General features: G+C 46.3%; 1 long non-coding RNA gene across 5 annotated transcripts in view; it reads left to right on the forward strand.

Moving 5' to 3' along the window:
- LOC103159711 overlaps positions 1 to 20,866 on the forward strand; it is a 30,567-nt gene that overhangs the window by 5,730 nt on the left and 3,971 nt on the right. Inside the window, exons 2-7 of one of the 5 annotated variants that reach the window (XR_003483391.2) lie at positions 2,435 to 9,395; positions 9,806 to 10,276; positions 12,590 to 12,837; positions 13,354 to 13,446; positions 14,296 to 14,394; positions 14,942 to 16,658. This is a non-coding gene — a long non-coding RNA (uncharacterized LOC103159711). Of the gene's footprint in view, positions 1 to 2,434; positions 9,396 to 9,805; positions 12,838 to 13,353; positions 13,447 to 14,295; positions 14,395 to 14,941; positions 16,659 to 20,866 lie in introns of those variants that run through there. The other 4 variants (XR_003483392.2, XR_003483393.2, XR_003483390.2 and 1 more) reach the window with 4 other exon arrangements.

Raw genomic sequence — 20,866 nt, forward strand, 5'->3', positions numbered from 1 at the left:
AACCTTCTGAGCAGGGAGCAGGTTTGCAGAGACCTTTGAATGAGAAGGCCACCACGCAAGCCAAGAGCAATTTATATGGACCCTTATAGGTCCTAGGAGATCTTGGGTATTGGTGATAAAAGACAGATGGTGTGATGGGGTCTGAGTATCTAACTCATATTTATAAGCATCCTGGAATGTGATCTGAGCTGAGCTGGGAGGATGGTTAGAAACAGGAACAAGTTAGGAGGAAAATAGAGAATCCTGAGGGAAGAACACACCTAGGACCAGTGTGGTAGTTAGAGTCAGGAAGAAAGCATAGTCTCCTCCCCCAGGAAGTGAAGAAATTTTTTTCAGATAGAAGAAAGCCAGATATTCTTTGGCATGACACCCAAGCTGTTGGAGAAAAGGGCTTTCTTGGATGTGTCAAGAAGCCCATGACAAAAATATTCAAACACCCAGGGTAAGATGCCTATGTCCATGGATGATTCCAAAGTGGACACTTCCTCCCCCAAAGCCACAGATGTTAGCATGTTGTGATCAGAGCTTTCCTTTTGTCCATGCCCTTCCTCCAGTTCCTAGAATCTGAGGTTTGGGAAAAGAGAATGACTCGTCCCCCTAAGCTCACGAAGTGAGGTCATAGGCAGAGGCAAATCCCGAAACCAGGTCTTCTAACTCCTGGCTTGAGTTCTGCCCTGCCTCACCCAAGCTAAGTTCTTCAGGATATCTGTATTTTAACAGAGAACTCTCAGAAACAAAATGCCTTAACAGAGAGGAATGAATTTATAATGGTGGAATCTCAGACATTGTGACAGGCTGTCAAGGGAGATATTTTTAGGCTGGGCCTGGAAACATCTTAGCCTTCCTCAAGCACTGCTGGTGGAGGGCTGCTTCCTCAACACTTCGTGTGTGAAGTACAGATGAGGGAAAAGCTGCCATCTCTCCCAGAGACTCAAAAACAAGGAGGGACCCGTGGCTGTTTCCCTGCCAAATCGTTGTCTGCCCTGGGTAATTGCTATCTGATAGGATGTGCTCATTTCTCCGGTCTAAAGTACCTTCTCTCTGCCTACAATTTTCTCACATAGCAGAAGCAAAAATTAATATTCCTTTGCTCACCATCGTGCAGAGTGAATCCCACCAGACAAAGGTTTGGGCTTGGGGCAAGCTGTGAACCACTAGTCTTTTGGGCATTTGTTTTGCATTTCTTATTTTGACATCTCAGCTTGACTGCCTTTTCTCACTGCCTTTCCTGATTTCTGTGTTGTATATATAGATGGTCGCCAGCTTGGGGATTTGTTTTATTCTGTAAATTATCAGGTCTTTTCCCCAAGGGAACCCACAGGCCCTTAGGAACAATGTCTCAACCTCTTTCAAGTAGATTCAGGCATCTATTGGCCCTAGATTCTTAATGCCTTCATGGTTCCAAAATGTTCCAAACATCTTCCCAGCTAACAGGGTTGGACATTAGACTCATCGCCTAGTTGTTCCTAAGACTTTTCTTTTTAGATCCAAACCACAAGCGTTCTTGTTGTTTGTTTTGTTTGTCCTGTATTTGCATTGGGTATTTAAATCCAGACCCTGTGGTGGTGGGAGGCGCTTTCTAAATACTCATGTGTACAGCCGCAGACGCTGGCAGCTGAGGACCAATTTGTGGATCCCATGAGTTGACTCATGGCTGCTTGGGGAAAAGGGCTTGTTTGAATAACTACTACTTCTTTGCTGTCATGAAGAGTGTGGCAGACAATTCATCGGTTTGCTTTACTTTGGTTAATGGAGTTATTTTTTCCTCTATATATTCTTTCTTCTTTTCTTTCAAAGAATTTTACTTGACGGTTTGCAGAGATATAATCCACCAGGGAAAGGAAGGCATGACACCGGGAGTGGCACTGGGCTGTGACAGTGGGGCCTTGTGGGCTGCTGGCTCACATCAGCAAAGATCAGGAAGCAGAGAGAGATGGATGCTGATGTTCAGATCACTCTCTCCCTTCTCCCTTTTATTTGATCCTTCTAATTTTTTTTTTTGTCAAAGGTATAGATAGGAAGGAAGGACATCTGAGAAAGTCATGGTCCACTCTCTGTTGGGACTGGTGTTTATATACTCAATTGCTTCAAATTTTATACCATGTAATAATTTTGAGGGAAATGTTTTTATGGCTACTGTGGTAAGTGCAGATGACAATGATGAAAAGGGAATCCAGATGAACTTGGTCCCTCCCTGTATTTTAAGGAAGCCAGTGTCTTTCAGGGTCTCTGACAGTTCCTATTTCTTCTGCTTTGAATGTTGTCCTCAAAGTTATGTAGCTATCTTTTGGGAATACATGAAATCATCTTATGATATATGGGCTTGTTGTTGTTATTGATGTTTGACTTGTGTGTTTCTCTCTCTCTCTCTCTCTCTCTCTCTCTCTCTGTGTGTGTGTGTATGTGTGTGTGTGTGTGTTCTCTTCTCTTTCAGCTTGAGACAGGGCTGTCTCTAATGTTCAAGCTGACCTAGAACTCCTGGGTTCAAGATCCTGCCACTGCCTCCTGAGGAGCTGGGACTTCAGGCCTGCTGCTGCACCAACCCACTAGGCATATTGTCACCACACTTTGGAAAAGAGTACCAACTTCTTTTACAGGTGTAGAAACCAAGAACTTGAGAGATGAAGATTCTTACTAACATCTCACAGCCAGTGGCTGGCAGAGCCTCATGACCTGGTGCCTCTGTCCCATGCCAGCTTTCTGAGAACTCCTTTCTTTCTTTCTTTCTTTGTTTCTTTCTTTCATTCTTTCTTTCTACCCTTCCTTCCTTCCTTCTTCCTTCCATCTTCCCTCCCTCCTTCTCTTCCTTGCTTTTTTATTTTTTCTTTCTTTCTTTTTTAATAGTTTTTTTTAGTTTCTTTTTAATGTGTATGAATGTTTTGTTGTCATCCCTCTCTGTGCACCACTCACATTCCTGTTGCCCATGGAAGACAGAAAAGGGCTTTGGATCCCCTGGAATCAGAGTCATAGACTGTGCACCACCATTTGAGTTCAGGGAATTGTGCCTGGGTTCTCTGGAAGAGCAGTCAGTGGTGCCATCTCTCCAGCCTTGGGGGTATTCCCAACCTCAACCCAGAATAAGCTTCTTGGAAAGCCAGGACTAGACAGAAGAACTTATGACCTGCTTATGGAGAGCTTGTGTCCCTCTTTCTCTTTTGGTCTATGATGTCACTCTGTTCTGCTATCTGGAATATGTAAAGGTGAAAGACCTTGGTCTGTTTTGTCTTTTACAGCAGAGGGTAGAGGGGGAGGATAGGATCTAGATCTTCACCTCTGAGGAAAATGTGTGGAAATAGTGGAATTGTGATTCAGGGGACCCCAGGATGGATCCAAATGGATGGCTGCCGTCTCCTTTCAAGAGGGTCTGCCTGCAAGCATCCCCATGCTCCCTATATCTAACCACTCACAAGTGAGGCAAACACTGCAGTGACAAAGAGACCTTGATTGGTGTGGTGGTTTGAATAAAAATTACCCCATAGGTCCATAGAGAGTGGCACTTTTAGGAGGTGTGACCTTGTTGGAGGAAGTGTGTCACTGAAGGTGGACTTTGAGGTCTCAGATGCTCAAGCCTGGCCCAGTGTGGTATTTTCTTCCTACTGCCTGAAGATTCAGATGTAGAATTCTCGGCTGCCTCTCCATGTCTGCCTGCATGCCACTGTGCTTCCTGCCATGATAGTAATGAACTAAAACCCTGAACTGTAAGCCAGCTGTGGTCATGTTGTCTTTTCATAGCAATAAAACCCTAACTCTGACAATAGTATTCCCAAGTGAAGGACATTGGGTACCAAACTGTAATGCCACTTAAGGCAATGCCTTTACTCCTGCTCTCTTCTTTTCTCCCTGCATGGGTGACCAGGTACACTGCACGCTACTCAGCCTGTAAGTAAGTCATGTCTTCCAATGGTGTTACTGCCACACCTGACTAAGCTTGCAGAACCCTCTTGCTCTAAGCCTTGCACCCAACTCCTTAACATAATCTTCAACCCAAATAACCACATGCAACTCCAAAATGTTTCCAACAGAAGCTTGGAACCCTCTGTAACTTCAGATCAGCACCTTCTCTCAGCCTCACTCAGCTTCCAGTAAAAACACAGGAATCTTCTTTTCCCCATACCTCCTTCAAATTCACTCTCAAGTCCTTGGTATCCTTTTAAGTGACCTCTGTCAATGCTCTCCTTGCTATGCTCTAGTCTGAGCCTTCATGTCTGGCAAGGACTAAACCATGTCCTTCCCATGTTTTCCTTGCCCAGTGGCCGTTGTAGTAGCACCGGTGCGAGCCCATAGCTTGCTGCCCTGGGTACTCAGCACAGATTGATGGAAATGATGACAAATCTGCAGATCTCAGGCCAGTGTATTCTCTGTACTTTCACAAAGAATGTGCTCCTGAACTCAGAATGAACTCAGACATCAGACTGATGTGTGTTCAAGTCCTGGCAACTGCCCTCTGTTGTTTGAAGCACACTAGTGAATCCAGGCAAAATGGCCAAAAGTATAGACAGAGAGGTCCCAAACCAGGACCTGTGGGATGGGAAGGCCACTAAGCGTTTTGCCTGTCTGGTCTCCTTCTCCATGTGGGCCAGTCACCAGCTATGGGACTTTGGGTGAGTTCCTCTGGGTAAGTTCTTCTGCCCCTCTGAACGTCAGTATCTTCATCAGTAAGATTGCAGTGTGTGTGTGTGTGTGTGTGTGTGTGTGTGTGTGTGTGTGTGTGTACGCGCTCGTGCAGGCCTCTGGTGGTAAATGAGACAAGGCATATAAGCCTTGTAACAAATATTGGCTGGGATCATGCCTACCCAACGAGGATGGCTTTATAAGGAAAAAAAACAAAAAACAACAAAAAAAATTCCTCAGACTGTGTAGCCTGTCTTCTTGTTCTTTGCCACCTCACATCTTTTTGCTGACCTACCATGTTTAAGATGTCTTGAGTTTAAAGCAAAATGAGAAATGTATTTTAAGAAATACTCCTTACAACATTATTTCATTACTTAAACTGCCTGCTGACTCATCTGTCCCTTGGTAACTGAGTCTTTCTTTACCAATAACTTTAATTACATCAATCACTCATGTCCCAAACAGCTGAATAATGAAAACTCCCAGAGGTGACACCATGAACTTCTGTCACACAAGCAGGGGCTTGTGGCTGCAGAGCTGCTTGTTCTTTCTCTTTCGAAAATAGCACTCAGAACTTCAAACAGGAGGCATATGTTTAGTTTTTACAATTTACTACCTGTCTGTCTAGCTCCTTATCTGTCTGTCACTAGCAATCTTCAGAGTAGGAGGAAATGACTATACATAACTTCTTGAATTTAGTCAAATCTTTTCATCTTCTGACATTTCTAAGTCATGAGTCGCAAGTCTGCCCTGAGGGTTAAATACAGAGTACACAGGAGTTCCAACACCCATTCTTTTATTGAAAGCTGCTAATTGCACTGTTCAAGAGTAAAGATGTTACCTAAACAATTATCTTGTTAGCAGTAATAATAGCTACTTTATTAAGCACTTCATACATGCCAATTATTACAGCAAAAGATGTCAGAGGGACCTCAGGAAACCCTGCTGCACTTATTGTCCCCATTTTACAGATAAAGAAACGAAGGCTCAGCTAGAGGATTTATCTGAAAACAGACCAAGGTAGCAAAGAGTCTGACAATGCCTCATTGTCATTCTCTGCACAGGGACAGCTCCAGGAAAGAGTGGCAGACCACTTTAAGAATGATCTAACTGTTTTTCTGGCTCTCAGACTGGAAGAGAGTAGAAGGAGGAACTTTTTAAGCTTGCACTTCATCTGATTCTGAGACCAAGCAGTGATCATCTTCAGTTCGGTGAGAGGAGAGCCATGTGGAGTGATTGAAATCTTACAGAGTCCCACCTTAAAGTGCATTCTGTCTCCTCCAAGCTCTGGTCCTCTCAGCACAGACTGGCTCATTAGCCTCTTATTCATTCTCTGTCTCCAGGCCAGCAGAGGAGCTATAGAAGGATGCAGAGCACCAGAGAAACAAAACCCAAGCTTAGAAAAGCCGCAGAATTTCTGTCTGTGATTTGAAGCCCTTTATTGACCCCAGGCTCCAATATAGGCCCAAGTCTCAGGGCTTCTCCTGGTACATTGTGTTGGAGTCACATTGCTTGAACACTAATTTTCCCCTGGTTTGTTTCCTCTGCCTCAAGCTGCGGGCCCAAATAAACATGTCCTTGGTTGTTTTTTTGTCATGTCTTTTGTCACAGTCACGGGAAAAGTAACTAGAGCAACCTTGGGTACTCTGACTCTCAGTTTTTCTACCCAAAGAATGAGACACAGTCATAGTGTTAAGAATATTTCTTTTTCCAAGACAGGGTCTTGATGTTGAAGCCCAGGCTGACCTTGAACTCATAAGCCTCCTGTTTCAGCCTCCTGAAGTGTAGGTGTACTTCACCACACCTGGCTTCAGGAGGGCACCTTAAAGTCAATGTGCTGTTCACTACCTCATAGGACTGCTATGAGGATTCAAGGTGATTGTCACAGGTGGTTTCCTAGGTCTCTTAAGGAACAAACAGACGTAGAGGGTCCAGACTTCCCCTAAGAGAACTTACAATGAGACCCGACTTGGCCCACCAGGGCTGTTAGTCCCTCACCAGCTGTCTCCTTCCTCCCTCTTTTCTGAGGGACACCTCTTTTGGTTTGGGGTGACAATTTATCCAGCCCCAGAGAATAAATTACTTATATCCGAACCAGTTATGACAATTTGATGCCCCTTTGCAAGAGGCTCACTTTCCAAGCTTCCCTGTAGCTCATGGGCTGGGGGACCCATTCTGGCCAGGTGTGTGTGAAGGTAAGCCTTTTGCATTTCGGAACCTCAGGCTACTAAAATGAGGAGGGACCATAGAGCAGCAGTGCTAAACCCAAAGGGAAGTTCCTCTTTTTCTGTTTCAAAGATGTTTTCAGTTCATATGTGAGTATAACTTCCCTGCCTAAAACATCTAATGGCTCTCAATAGCCCCCAGAGATGATTTCCTGATAGGCATTTAATGAGTGAAGTACCATTGATCCTACTGAAAGGAGAAGGAGAAAGTGCAGACTGCCACTCTGGCTTTTACAGGCAGCCCCTAAAAACATCTACAGAACAGTACACAGAAAACCACCAGGTGAGAGCCGTGGATACAGCACATTTTGTTAGTTTTGGTTTTCTTTTTAAATAAACACCCAGATTTCATCTTAGCCCCTGATTTTCTCCCTGGACACACCTCTCTCCTCCCCTGTATCCTTAACTTGGGATGCTGTTAATTCACTCCTGGGTCCCAGGTGAAACGAGTGACTGAGGCATAGCCAGCACTCCATCCTTTGAATACAGAGACTGGCCTGGGGACATCCAGGCCTACAATACTGTTATTAAAATTGATGAGAAGTAGACACTTCCACTTCTTCAACCCTAATGCACCCTACTGAGCTTGAATCCCAGGACTGTGACAATTGAGAATGAAGGTCCAGTGGAAGAGAACAGAGATGAAACATGGAAGGGGACCAGATCTTAGTGGCTTTGACCCCTTGCATTAAGCTTTGCCCGAAGACTGCTGGGGCTACCATTGGACTTTTGGTAGAGAGAGTGAGTATTTCTGTTTATTTAAGTAGCCTAAGTTTCACTTTTTATTACTTCTAACCTGAAGAGTCCTAGCGATAACAGATCTCCTCCAGACCTAGGATCGCCGGAGATATCCAGTCATTCTGGTTGTCCTCCCAGGTGGCTTCGCTCTCCAACACAATGTACATAGAATTGAAAAGTGTTGCTGCCAGTGAGATACTAAAACACAGTATAGTTTACCCTCCACTCCATTCCTGATGATAATAGCCCCAGACAGAGGATGTGGGATCTCGACCTTGTTAATCTTTAATGGATGCATACCATGAGAGAGAAGCAAACACTTGTTTGAAGCCATTGAGACACTGGGTCATTTGTTACAGCATCAAACCTTATCTTGTGCTTTGAGTTTTCAAAGTTTTCATTTCCACCCTCCCTCTGCCTGCCATTTCTGTTTTCTATCTTGTTTTTCCTTATCCTCCTTTCCCTCCCCATCCCTTTTCTTCTCCCCTCCGCTCTCCTGTTTCATTGCTCTGCCCATTATAACCATTTCTTGACTTCTTTCCGTCAACAGACCATTAAAAGGATTCTCTGATTGCTCACCCCCTGCCTTCCCAGCAATATCCAAGCAGACATTGGCAGGAGATATCCAGCCTGCCCCGGCAAAGTCGTACCCCTGGCATCTTCACCAGTGTCAATCAATTACAGCTGTCAATCATTCATTCTTGCCAGCACCAGTCCCAGCAGGCTAACTTCCAATCATATTACTAGACACATAGTGTTCCAAGTTCTGGAATAAAACCCTCTTCAGAAATTCCTATTCATTATCTCCTAAAAATCCACAGGATTCTAAAGTTTGTAGTGTGGTATTAACAGCACATTGTTCTACTAAGACAAAACACTAGCAATGGCAAGTGCCTCATCCTTAGCTGTTAATGAGCCAGTTCTGGAGCTGATGAGCTCCTGAAGCCATTGGCCCACAATGCTCCCGTACCCCTTGCTGTATCTAGCAAGGTGCTGACCCACAGCTTTGGAAAAGACTAAGTTCTTCTGAAAACACAAAAATAAAACTAAATTGTTGCTGAAGCTCGGATGTGCTTCATGAGCACTCTGCAGGACATTTGTAAGATGTGGGGGGTCTCAAAGCATGTCCTCTGTGGGAGGAGTGGGGACTGCAGGGACCATTACTGACACATACCTTCTACATTCAGCACTGCATAGGAATGTGGACATAATGTTGCCAGCCCCACAACCCCTGTCTCCAAGGGAAACTTGGAATCTGTATACATTTCCAATTATATCATGTTTTCCCTAAATCACCATGAGGTTCCAGCTCAGTTGTTATGGTTTGGATATGACGTGCCTTTCCCTTCCCCCAAACGGCTCTCATATCAAGGGTCTGGACCTGGCTAGTAGTGCTATTTGGAGAGGTAATGGAAACTCTTGGAGAACCTGACTGAAAAGGGGTCACTGTAAGCAGTTCCTTGGGCCTTCTTCCCCCTTTCCTGATGTAGTCTCTGCTTCCTGGACATGGAGGTGGAGAATCTCACGTTACACACTTCTCAGTAACACACTCCCACTGCCATGATGTTCTGCCTAAGCACATGGAACCAAGTAACCATGAGCCAAACCCCCTGAAATGTCAAGCCCAAATGGACATTTCCTCACCTGAGTTGCTTCTGGCAGGTATTTCACCCTGGTGATAAGAAAGGTAATGGATCGGTACAGTCACAGCTACAGGGAGACATTTAACAGTGTATAATACACAGATGGCCTCATCCCCTTCCATCCTGCACCAACCATGTCCGTTCCACAGACTGGGAGAACCAAGCTCAGAAAGATGAAGTAAGTGTCTCACCTAAAGCTACATTTTGAAACTTAACTACCAGTCAGCAGCTATCTCCTCATAGCTTCAATAGGTGACACATAGGCTAACTGTGTGTGAAGGAATCACACATCCATTTCTTTGGTATAGGCTGGCAGTGGGAATGATCTCAATCAAGGGCTACCTTCTGTCCCCATTGCCCCTTCCTTAGGATTCCCATTCCCTGTGACTGGGTGGTGAGAAGGGATGTGGCCTGCAGTTATACCTCCGTGGTGGAGCTCTTGCCTGAGTTCTGAGTTCAATCTCTAGCACCGAAGGAGGAGAGAGAGAGAGTTGGAGGGGGAGAAGGGAATTATAAGGGATGGAGGGAGGGAGGGAGGGAGGGAGAGAGATTGATTGATTGATTGATTGATTGATTGGTTGATTATAGGAAGTGATGGTGTTCTATCCTGCTACCAGCAATCTCCTCCCACACTTTGCTATTACCAAGTCCTGCCATCTTGGAAACCACACATGGAAAAATCAAAGGACCACAGCCGACTCCCTCAATCTTCACTTGGAGCTCCATTTCTGGCTTGACATCAAAGACAGACAAATTTCCATTGTGGTTGAGCTGTTATATATGTTCCTCTTTGGTCCTTACAGCAACTAGCAGCATCTTAACCAATCCAAACACGACCGTGTTACAGAAAACAACATTCCTTTCCCATCAGCAGGAGGAGATTGTAATGAGTGTCATTCACTGGGATCCAGAGAATTCACTGGATTCCAGAATGACAGAGAACATGACTCTGATTGGTTTAGTTTCCAGTAATGGGGTGAAGTGACCTTGCATGTCACCACGTTTGCAACCCACCCCACACTTGGCTTTCAAGGAGGCCCTGTTCACTCTTCAGCTGAGGTGAGTACCATCATTCAGCCCCTGGAGAGAGCCAACAGACAGAGCAAGTGCCTGGCCTGTGGAGGCCACACACCCTCTACCAAGATAGGAGTCAACACGTTTGGGAACATCAAAGACAGTTCAATATCTTTAGCATAAGGAGATTAACATTTACAAAGGTTTGCCCTTCAGCCTGTTCCTGGGAATTGGCAGATATAGCCAGAAGGGACAATTAACATCACCCATCTGCCCTGGGGTCTTCTGGCATTTTCTATTAGATTTACTTTTCTCTTTTTTGAGATGGCCTCATAGTCCAGGATGGCCTGGAAATGGTGGTCCTCCTGCCTCAGCTTTCTGAGTACTGGAATTATAGGCATGCACCCCGCCCATACTCAGGCCTCCCATTAGATTTTCTTATTGATTTGGGGTGCAGGAGAGAAGCAATGATGGCCTTAGTTTTGAGTAAGAACCCCGTAAGAACAGGGAGATACTGCAGTGTACTGGGCATGGCAGCATGGATAGAAGTCCAGGGAGAGGAGCCTGTCCTTCTCCGGGCAAGGCACTGGTACTCAGAGCAGGGAAGGAGGAAGAGGGGGTACCTAACTTCCTACACCATGGTCAGTACCCTCCTACACTGGCCCAGAAGCACAGAAGCACAGAGGAGGATGAAGCACGGGCTTGTCTGCAGCAAGAGGCCAAGAGTTCCCACCACATGCCAAGTACCAGCCGTATAGGCAGTGGATAGGGACCAAAATCCCTCCCAGCTGTTGGAAACCATAGCCTATTCAGAGATAATTGGCAATTAGTTAAACAACTCCTGTTCAGAACATGCCTTCTCCCTACCCTCCAAGACAGCTGTGTTTAAAAAGAGGTGGGGCTCCTCCTGAATCTGAAACCCAATCTTCCAGTCCATAAAACACCATAGAACTTGGGGAGCCAATGAGTTAAGGGACAGAAAACTGTCCAGATAGTAGAATCTCTTTCTAAGAGTCTCTCTTGAGTGTCACACAGGGTGAAGACTACAGCCTCTGGGGGTCGACAAACCCAGGTGTGAGCACCTGCTTTGCCACTTCCAGCTGAGGGAACTGGAGCTATGTGGCTTTGACTTTCTGAATTGCAGTGTGGATGGTGAAAATACTGTGAAGGTTTGGTGAGATCAAGTACAGGGCTGATCACAATGCCCCAGAGTGTTGACTCATTGGAGTTCAGGCTTATTTAAGCTGAGGTCCCCTATCCTGGCTCTCATGGCCCTCTGCAATTGATCTCCAACCTATTACTTCAGATTGGTCCTCCTTCCACATTCCCTGTGGTCTAACAGTCAAGAAAATCTGATATCCTGGGCCTCAGTTCTCTAATCTGTAAAATGAATCCCATGAATTATTCTCCCTTACATGCCAGCCAGTCGCCGGCCAATAGTTCTAGGCTACACCTTGGAAGATCCTCTTTCTGTACTTTTGGTCCACAGTCCCCTCAGCTAGGACATCCATCTTTCTTCTCACCTCCACCTGTAGATCTTAGTGGGCCCTCAAAGTTAGACCACAATGCCACCAGGAAAACCTGCTGGGAACAGTTTCCTGCTGTAAAACAGCTCCAGAGTCATACAAGTGCCCGCTTTGTTCAAATGGAACCATGCTTTTTAAAGGTAGAAAGTGTCCTGTGTTGGGTTGTGGAGGGAGAGAGAGAAAAGGAGAGAGGGAGACAGTGGGCATGAAGATTGATTCTAGCCTCTTTTACAGTTGGCAGATCTAACCCACTTGTGGAACACTTACCTGAGATGGGTAACTGCTGCCCCCTGCAGGCAGGGCAGCCATTAGCGGTGTCCCAAAGCCTATGTTTCTCTAATTGAGGGCTCAATCGAAGCAGGTGGCTGAGCCCCAACTCCCCATTCTCCTCCTGTCCTCATCCCCACCTCATCTTCTTCCTTATCTTGTTTTATTGTTGGGGGTGGTTGTTGCGTGTTATGTTAGAGTCATGTTAAGCTGCTTTATGTTAGACTTATCAACTATCAATATTCAACATGTATCAATGCCCATCTTCATCTTCCCTGCTAGACTGAGGTCATTGAGGATTGAACTCCTATTGATATGTAAAGCCCAAAGGGGTTGGTTCAAAATCTGGGGAGGAATGGGGTCTTTCATGCATGCACATGGTCCTCTCAAGAGCAGTGAGTGGTGCATCTGTTTAGCAGCTAATGTGTGCTAGGCAGGGTAGCAAGTGCTCTCTGGATCAATTTAATGATTAATTAAACTAAAATGAGTGAACATATGAGTAAGCAGGCATGAGTGATTCACTGTGCTTGGTCTCAGCTCAAGTCTAGTGACGTTTTCTTTCTAGGAAGTAGGGAAACACAGTGTCAGTTCCGAGTCCTGGTTACCTTGAGGGTCAACACAAGCACTCGGCATTGGTCTTAGCAAAGTTCACACAGTGAACTCCGAGAAATGTATTAAAGCTGTCAGTTACCCAGAGATCTGCCCTACCTCTTGTTGGAAACCTGGATCTTACAAGCAGCGGTCATTATGGCAGCAACCTGAGCTGGCTTCTGGGTTTCCCCTAAACATCTATGGGAGCATCTGCCTGCTCTGGTAAGGCTCATTCCATGGGCAGCAAGGAGAATTTATTTGTTTCCTAGTTTGCTTTCTATTGCTGTGATAAATACCATGACCAAAAGCAACTTGGGGAAGAAAGGGTCCGTTTCATCTTACAGCTTGTAGTCTATTGAGAGAAACCAATGCAGGAACTAGAGGCAGGAACCTGGAGGCAGGAACTGAAGCAGAGACCATGGAGGGATGAGCACTGCTTACTGGCTTGCTTCCTGTGGTGGTTTGGATGAGACCCCCAAAGGCTCAGGTATTTAAATATTTGCTTCCCAGTTGGTGGAACTGTTTGTGGAACATTAGGAGGTATGGGCTTGTTGGAGGAGATGTGTCACTTGGAGTAGTCGTCGAGATTCCTGCTGCCATGCCTTTGCTCTGAAATCATGGATTCTAAATTAAACACATTCTTTTAGAAGTTGCCTTGATCATGGTCTCTTATCACAACAATAGAAAGTAACCAAGACATTCCCTAATGTCTTCATCTTGCTTTCTTCTACAAATCAGGATCACATTTTCAGGGGTGGCACTGCCCAAAGTAGTCTTGGTCCGTCCACATCAATTATCAACCAAGGAAATGCTCTGCAAACTTGCCTAAAGGTCAGTATTTTCCCAGTTGAGGTTCCCTCTTTCCAGATACCTCTAGTTTGTGTCTAATTTACAACAAAGCTAATCAGCACAATTTATCTATCTGATTTATCTGTCTGCCTGTCTATTTATTTATTGTATGCACAGAAACCAGAGGTTGATTCCAGGTGTCTTCATATGTCACAATCCAACCCAAAATTTAAAATATTTATTTATTTATTTATTTATTTTTGTGTGTTTGTGTGTGTGTGTGTGTGTGTGTGTGTGTGTGTGTAAGGACAACTTGCAGGAGTCAGTTCTCTACATCCACCAGGGGGTTCCAAGGATCAAACACAAGTCATCAGGTTTTGTTGCAAGCACCTTTACTGCCTAGCCATCTTGCTTGCCCTCTTCACACTTTTTTCTGTGAGACAAGAAATCTCTCAATGAATGTGGAGCTCAAGGATTGGCTAACGTGGCTTCCAGTGAGCCTTTCTCCATCCTACCAGCACTGGGATTACAGGTGCTCATCTCCATGCTGGCTTTTTACATGGGTTCTGGGAAGCTGACCTCAGGTTGCCTTGTGTGTGCAGCAAGCTCTTTATCCACCTTGCCTCTCCCCAGTCATAAGTAGGACTTTGAAAACAGTAGCATGAATAGTTTGCACCAGTTAGTTGCATGTACATCTAGAGTCTCAAAGTACTTCCTTAGACAATATCTACTTTTCTTTATATGGTGGTGTTGAGGATTGAACCTAGAACTCGTGAATACTGGCAAGTGTTTCATTGTTGAGTCTCATAGTCTACCCTAGGTCTCACTATCTACTTCCATCTTGAGAATTTCTCCCTTTCTCCCTTGTCCTCTCCTGTCTCCATCATGAAGTATATAAAGTGTGCATCTCCTCAAGCCCATTTCACAGAGGAGGAAACTGAGGTCACAATGGAAGAAAGGATTGGCTCCGGGACACACTGCAAGGCAGAGGTAATACTTGGAACAACTGGCCTAGATTTTATTTCAATGCTTTTTGCAGGGCAAACCAACCAACCACCACCAGTCTGATGTTCCTAGAGAGGAGGTGCCAATGGGTGTGGACATAGTGACAGGGACAGTACTGGGGAGAGGCCTGACTAGATAGGAGTGGGGAAGATCCCTAGCAGGATGGGAGAGATTGACAGCAGACAAGGATGCAAAGGCCTGGGGACAGATTTTCAGAACACCAGAGACCAGAAGGAACACAGCCTTTGCACCTGAAAAGCCTGGGCCCAGCTCCCTCACCTCCAGCTACTCCACCTGTTACAACTGACTTCATTTCTCTGACCTCAGTGGGCTCCTCTGCAGGTAGGGATTGAGATGTCTGACCCAGTAAGATTGTCATGAATATGACAGACTAGCCACATTGGGGGACACAAATCATCAGCCTCTTTGATACATTCAAAGGAAGGGAACAGCTTGTCTTGTCACATGGTGAACAAGGGACAGAGACTGTCTTGTAGGCCTCAGTGTTTTTCTTTTCTTTTTTTCTTTTCAGCACTAGGGATGGAACCCTGGTCATCTCCCTGCCAGACAAGTAAGTGCTCTGCCTCCAGCTTCCTGTTCTTTGAACACTCCACCCAGGGGAGGTATTCTAGGGACTCCTGATGGAGGAAGCCCAACTGCCAGCAAGCCAAAGCTGTGTCCATGGTCATTGTCACACACAGTGAACCTCAGCAAAGTGCCTGTCAACCCCAGAGCCTCAGAGGAGACCCAGCTGGAGACAGCAAATGCCACTCTGCCTCTCCTCCTCAGCTGCTGGGCTGAGGGTAGGTTATGGATGCACCCTTGCCCCAAGGAGAAGTCACCAAGACCACAGGCCACAGCTTAGTGCTCTCCGTTCCAGACCATCCCCCTTAGATATCTCTCTGGACATTCATAGTTGGTATGTCTGTCCCCTTCCTAAACCTACTGCCCCAGCTCCATATTTTTACCATAGTTCAATAGTATCCCTGCCTCTGAAGCTGAGAAAAGCCAACCATCGTAGAGCCATCAACAAACGCAATAGAAATTAGAGACAGAAGGAGAGAGGGGCAAATGCATAATTTATGGCATGGTGGTGTGTGAGTGACAGGCAGCAGCGGGAGGCCTCAGCACCTTATCGATCCCTTCAAAAACCCGAGAAAGGGCCGTGCTGGGGGCCAGGGCAGGCTTGGAAGGGGCAGGTGGGAGCAAGGCCATTAAGGGCATAGTGCTACCAGGCCAGCTGCCCTGGTGGGTGGGGGGCTTGGGCAGGTGGGGCAAAGACGCATGCCTCCGATCGATGACATGATGTCAAAACATAAAATGCATGCTTTGGCTCTTAAGCCAAATGTGCGTAAGATTTTTAAAAGCATTGATTCAGGATGGATCAATGGAAATCCTGGCATATTTTCCCCCTGTGCAAAAAGGGAGTTGATCACACTTTTCAGCAAAGCGCCCTGCAGGGGTGGCAAGGATAAGTGTTCTGAGGGGGTACATTCCCCTCCTCCTGGAGAGAAGGGCCAGGAGCCTGCCTCCTGCCTTGCTGTCATCTAGGTGGAGGCCACCAGCTAAGGGTTGAGGCTTCCTGGCCCACTCATGTAGACAGTCACATACAATGCCTCCAGGGTTCACTTGTGGGCATCCAAGGACAATGACTCTGTCCAATTCTTAAGCAAGTCCTGATAGCTCTACCTGCAAAGTATATTCAGGATGCCATAGTCTCCACTCCCATTTTACTATTTCCATTGCCTCTAGTTGGACTCATTCTCCCTGGCCTGTTGCCTCAGCATCCTCCAGAGATCCTGACCTGGTCTCTATATCCATGGCTTTATAACTGGAGGTACCACACTGACCCACTGGGAGTTCCCATCTCACTCTGAGTAAATTGTCCTGCCTCGCCTGCCTACACATCCTCTGCTTCCTCCCCTACTCTTTCCAGTTGCTCACAGGATGTCCCTCGCATAATGCTGGCTCCAAATGTCCAGCCTAGTGACCAATGTCCCTGTACACTCCTTAGCCCTAGGGCATTCTTTGCTTCCCATTCTTACAGTTGTTTAGAGTGTTGTGTGTTGTCTTTTACCATCTGCAGTTTTTCTATCCTAACAGGGCAGAGAATCATTTACTTTGTTTATCGACATGTTTACAGAAATTAGAATAGGGACTAAGGAGATAATTCAGTTGGTAAAGTGTTTATCTTACAAAAAACAAAGACTTGAGTTCAATCCTCAGAACCCACATTAAAAAAAAAAAAAGTCAGGCTTGGTAGTTTATGCCTGTAATCTCAGCTGGGAAGGAAGTGATTGGTAGATCCCTAGGGCTTACTGGTCAACCAGGCTAGAGTACTTGGCAATTTGCAAGTCAATGACAGTTTCTGCCTCAAAAAAAAAAAAAAAAAGAAAAAAAGAAAAAAGAAAAAAGAAAAAAAAAAAGTGGATTGTTTCCTGAGGAACAGTATGGGCTGTTTTCTGTCCTTCACATAGACACACACACACACACACACACCACACACACACACACACACACACACACGGGGGAGGGGTATAATAGAGCTTGGTGTACAACAGGTTTTTTTTTGTTTTTTTGGTTTTTTTTTTGAGGGCAGAAGAAACAGGAGAGAAGGAAAGTGAGAGGGCTTGAGGAAGGAAGCCACATCCAATTAGGGTTAGCACCATATAGTGGAGGCCCCCATAGTGCCCTAGTTCTCAAATATAAGAAGGCAAGGAAAGGCTGCAGAGGAGGTTCTTCTTGGGGTTCTTCCTGGGAATGTTGAGGCAGGCTGCATAGTCAGGAAGCAAAGCTGTTCCTTCCTGGGGGAAAAGGCCACCCATCTTTCTACCTGGTTCTCATGGACCCAGGAACCTTCCCAGCCTTGTTCCTGCCCACAGCTAATAGACAGGGTGTGACCAGGCTGAATCCAGGACACACAGATGACACCAGTTTAAGGGTAACTCTACAGATTCCAGGACTCCTTGGCTCATCATCGTCACAACTGTTCTTTGTACTTTGTGTGAGCACAGGAAGGTTAGATTGTAGCATGTTGCTACTTCTCCCATGCTTCTCCTACAGCCACAAGCTGTTTTTCACTGTCCTTTGTCTTAAGCCTTTTCCTGGATGGGACGGTCATGCACTAAGATGGAGGCAGAGGTGGAAGGGGGCAGGGAAGAGGGAGAATGAACAAACACACAGGCATGGGCTGAGAGGTTGCCCTACCCAGCAGGCCTGTAACTGAGCCTGGTCCTGCTTCCCTCCCTGACCCTTCGCTGGCCCCATCCTAGGAAGCAAAGGGCCTAGAATCATCTTATAAAAGAAAATTATTGAATTATTTCCCCAAATCATTTTTTCAAGAAGCCAGTCTTGTTCCATTTGTTATTCATAGAAAAACTCGGTCACCAGCTGGGCAGGGGAGGCACACTGTAGATTCCAGAACTGGGGGAGGGGAAGGGTGCGCTCAGAGTTCTGCCCTCCTCTCCAATATTTTTTTTCTTTCCCAATTGCTTCAACATGTCTCTCTTTCCTTGTCTCTGTTAAGCTTATCGAGTCTCTCCCCTCCCCTTCTCTTAGGCTTCTTCCCTGTTTTAACTGCATCTCTCTCTCTCTCTCTCTCTCTCTCTCTCTCTCTCTCTCTCTCTCTCTCCTTCTGATTGGCCCTAGCCTGGCTCCCAAAGCTGACCCCTTATGCTTCCAGTGGAATCAGCACTTCCCACAGCAAGGTACCCACCTTCTACATGAAATTGGGAACTCTGGAGTACACTAATGCGACCTCCTCCCACACAGCTCCAGCCCAGGGTAGAGGGTGTGGCTGGGAGGAAGGGGGAGCAGGGAAGTAGCATCTTGTTGCAAGTTCTCAGTGTCCCAGCATCACCAGCCAACACTCAGCTTTCTGTGCCGTCCAGGATCCCTGAGGCCCATGTGTCTCCAGATACCCTCCCCTACACTAGTCTATTGCACCTTGTTCCCTTGCTTGGTGCTCCTCAGGTCTAGAGACCAGGAGGCAGCAGAGAGGGTGCAAAGCCCAAGGACCTTGGAGTCAGACTATTCCATTTACCAACTATCCTGTCTTCATCTAAATAACCTTCCTGGCCCAGGCTTCCTCATCTGCAACTGGAGAACAGTACCACTTCCTCCATGTATTTACATACATGTTAACACAAAGCCCCGAGGACAGACAGTTCAAGATGAATTTGTCTGTCCTTTCCCATCTCCACTCTTGGGCTATACCGGGCACCATCTTTAGCAGAGCAAGCCTGGGAGGCAGTAGACATAGGACTCATAAGGATCATTTTGGGTCTTCAGGAGGGAGAAGGGGAGGGCGGGGTCACAGGGGAAGGACCCACAGAAAGAAGGGCAGAAAGAGAAGCAGGGCTCAGACATGAAGCAGATGCACATGGGGTACCAGTCTACACTTGCTTGCCATCTTTGTGGGGTTCTCTGGGTCTGCTTCTTCTGTTTCCCGGAGGACCTTTGAAAACACCATGCCTATGGCCTTCCTTGTTCAGCTTCTGGCTTTCTGTAGTCAATGTGGGTCATGCATGTGTCTGTTAGAGGTTCGGATAACAAGACGGGGCCCCCCAGGACCACTGACTACACAGATAGCAGCTGTACATGTAGGCAAAAAGATGGCCAGCCACCAGCTGGTTTGCTTTTGGGTCCATCCCTCTCCAGTTTCTGGCCTTCCTGTGCGTGGTAAAGATGAACTACACTTCCCACAATCCTTTACCAACTGATTGTCAGCAGGGTCCAGCCAATGGGAGGTCTTGGTGAGAAGTTGTGGGCAGGAAGACAAGAGAAGCCAGTATTTTCCTTGCTCTGGTAATTGACAGTGGTAAGTCTAGCAGAATTTGTGTCTGCCCTGACCCACCTGTCAGTCCCAGGTCTGGCAGGTCCCAATGTACCTGCCTCTACCTGCAGCGTCTATCACAGCTAAGCACTGACCCCACTTCCTCCCTGGGCCCTGCAGTCCCTGGCCTGCCTCTTGAGAACGTTTGTTCAGGTCCCTCAGCTGAGCTGAGGATCTCTTTCCTGGTTCTGGAGGCAAGGCTGACCTGCCCAGGGTTCACCACAGGGACCCAGCAGGAGCAGGTACTTGAACTCAGCATCACCCAGTCTTCTCATGGTTCAAGCAGTGCAAGGGATCTGGATTTTCACAGCCTATATGATTTTGCATGTTAGCAATGGATTCAAATTTTAATATGGCATTCAGAGAGTGGGTGAGCACCATGTCCCTTGTCTACAAATCTGTGTCAGGTTTTGACCCTGCTGCAAATGGTTCCCTTCTCCTGCTCTTTCCTAAACTACACCCAAAGGAAGGGATTAGGGTGGGGCTGACCAATGGCTTCTCTGGATTAGGATCTTTCTTTGGGAAAGTTAACTAAGGGAGCTCACTCCACCTGATGATAGATGGCCAAACTAGTGTTTTTTTTTCCCACTCCCCCAACTGCTGTGTCTTCTAATTATTTAGTATTTTATTTTAAAATCTGTTTGACAGCCAGGACTATGACCCAGCTCTCTAGCCTGGGACACATCTTTTCTGGTTCAAGAACTTGTGCTTATTTCAGTGAAAGGTTAGAGGCTTGGCCTCCATTTGGAGAATAATTTCAGGTTTGGCAGTCTGTGTTTTAGGAATTGCTATTTCATGACATCTGTCTATCCAGTAAGCTTTTAGCAACCATGCAGGGTGGCTGGTTCTGGACAGAGCCATCAGTGAAACTCGGAAAAAAGAAAAAAAACAAAAAAACGGTGCTATTCCTGTGACAGAAGTATATAAATACATGTCAGACGATGTTAGGTGTCTGTAGGTGCTATAGGAAAAGTAGATGTGTAGGGTAAAGGGCAAGGAGATACTCTTCATAGACTAGTCAGTGAAAGCCCGTGTGAGAATGACATCTAAATTTGCACTTGAAAGTAGTTGTGAAGGAAGAATGTTCCAGAATGTTCTAGATTGAAGGTTAGCAAGTACCTGGAGAGAGGAGGAGGCACAAAGAGGAGGTCAGAGTGCGTGGAACCCAGGCACAGAGAGTGACAGGGGACAGAGCTGGGTGTGCAGCAGAGGCTGGGTCTTCCAAAGCTTTGTGAAAAAGACATGGAAAGGTTTGGTTCTGAGGGCATGGGAAGCTATTTCTGACCAAGCCGTATTCCTTGCTTGTCACTCAGCTGTGGCCATTGCTAAGATGAAGTCCTCACAGAGACCAGAAGCAGGTAACCTAGCCAGCTCTGCTTTTGCACTACAACAGTATCAAATTTTCGGGCAGTTTCTGCCCCAGCCATTGTCTTCTGGAGGCCCTGGGCTGGTTTGGACCTGTCTAAGACAGAGGAGTGTGCAGTGCTCACAGGGCTCAGGACATTCCACTCTACCTGAGAGAAGCTCTGACTTCTGCCCTTCCCAGGTTCTAAGCTCCAGGGCTAGAGGTGGGGAGAAGAGTTTGGTGGCAAGTGGTTCCTAGACAGAGGTCAGCTATGCTGA

This window comes from Cricetulus griseus, chromosome 3 (genome assembly GCF_003668045.3).
Source record: "Cricetulus griseus strain 17A/GY chromosome 3, alternate assembly CriGri-PICRH-1.0, whole genome shotgun sequence".
Classification (NCBI taxonomy): Eukaryota; Metazoa; Chordata; class Mammalia; order Rodentia; family Cricetidae; genus Cricetulus; species Cricetulus griseus.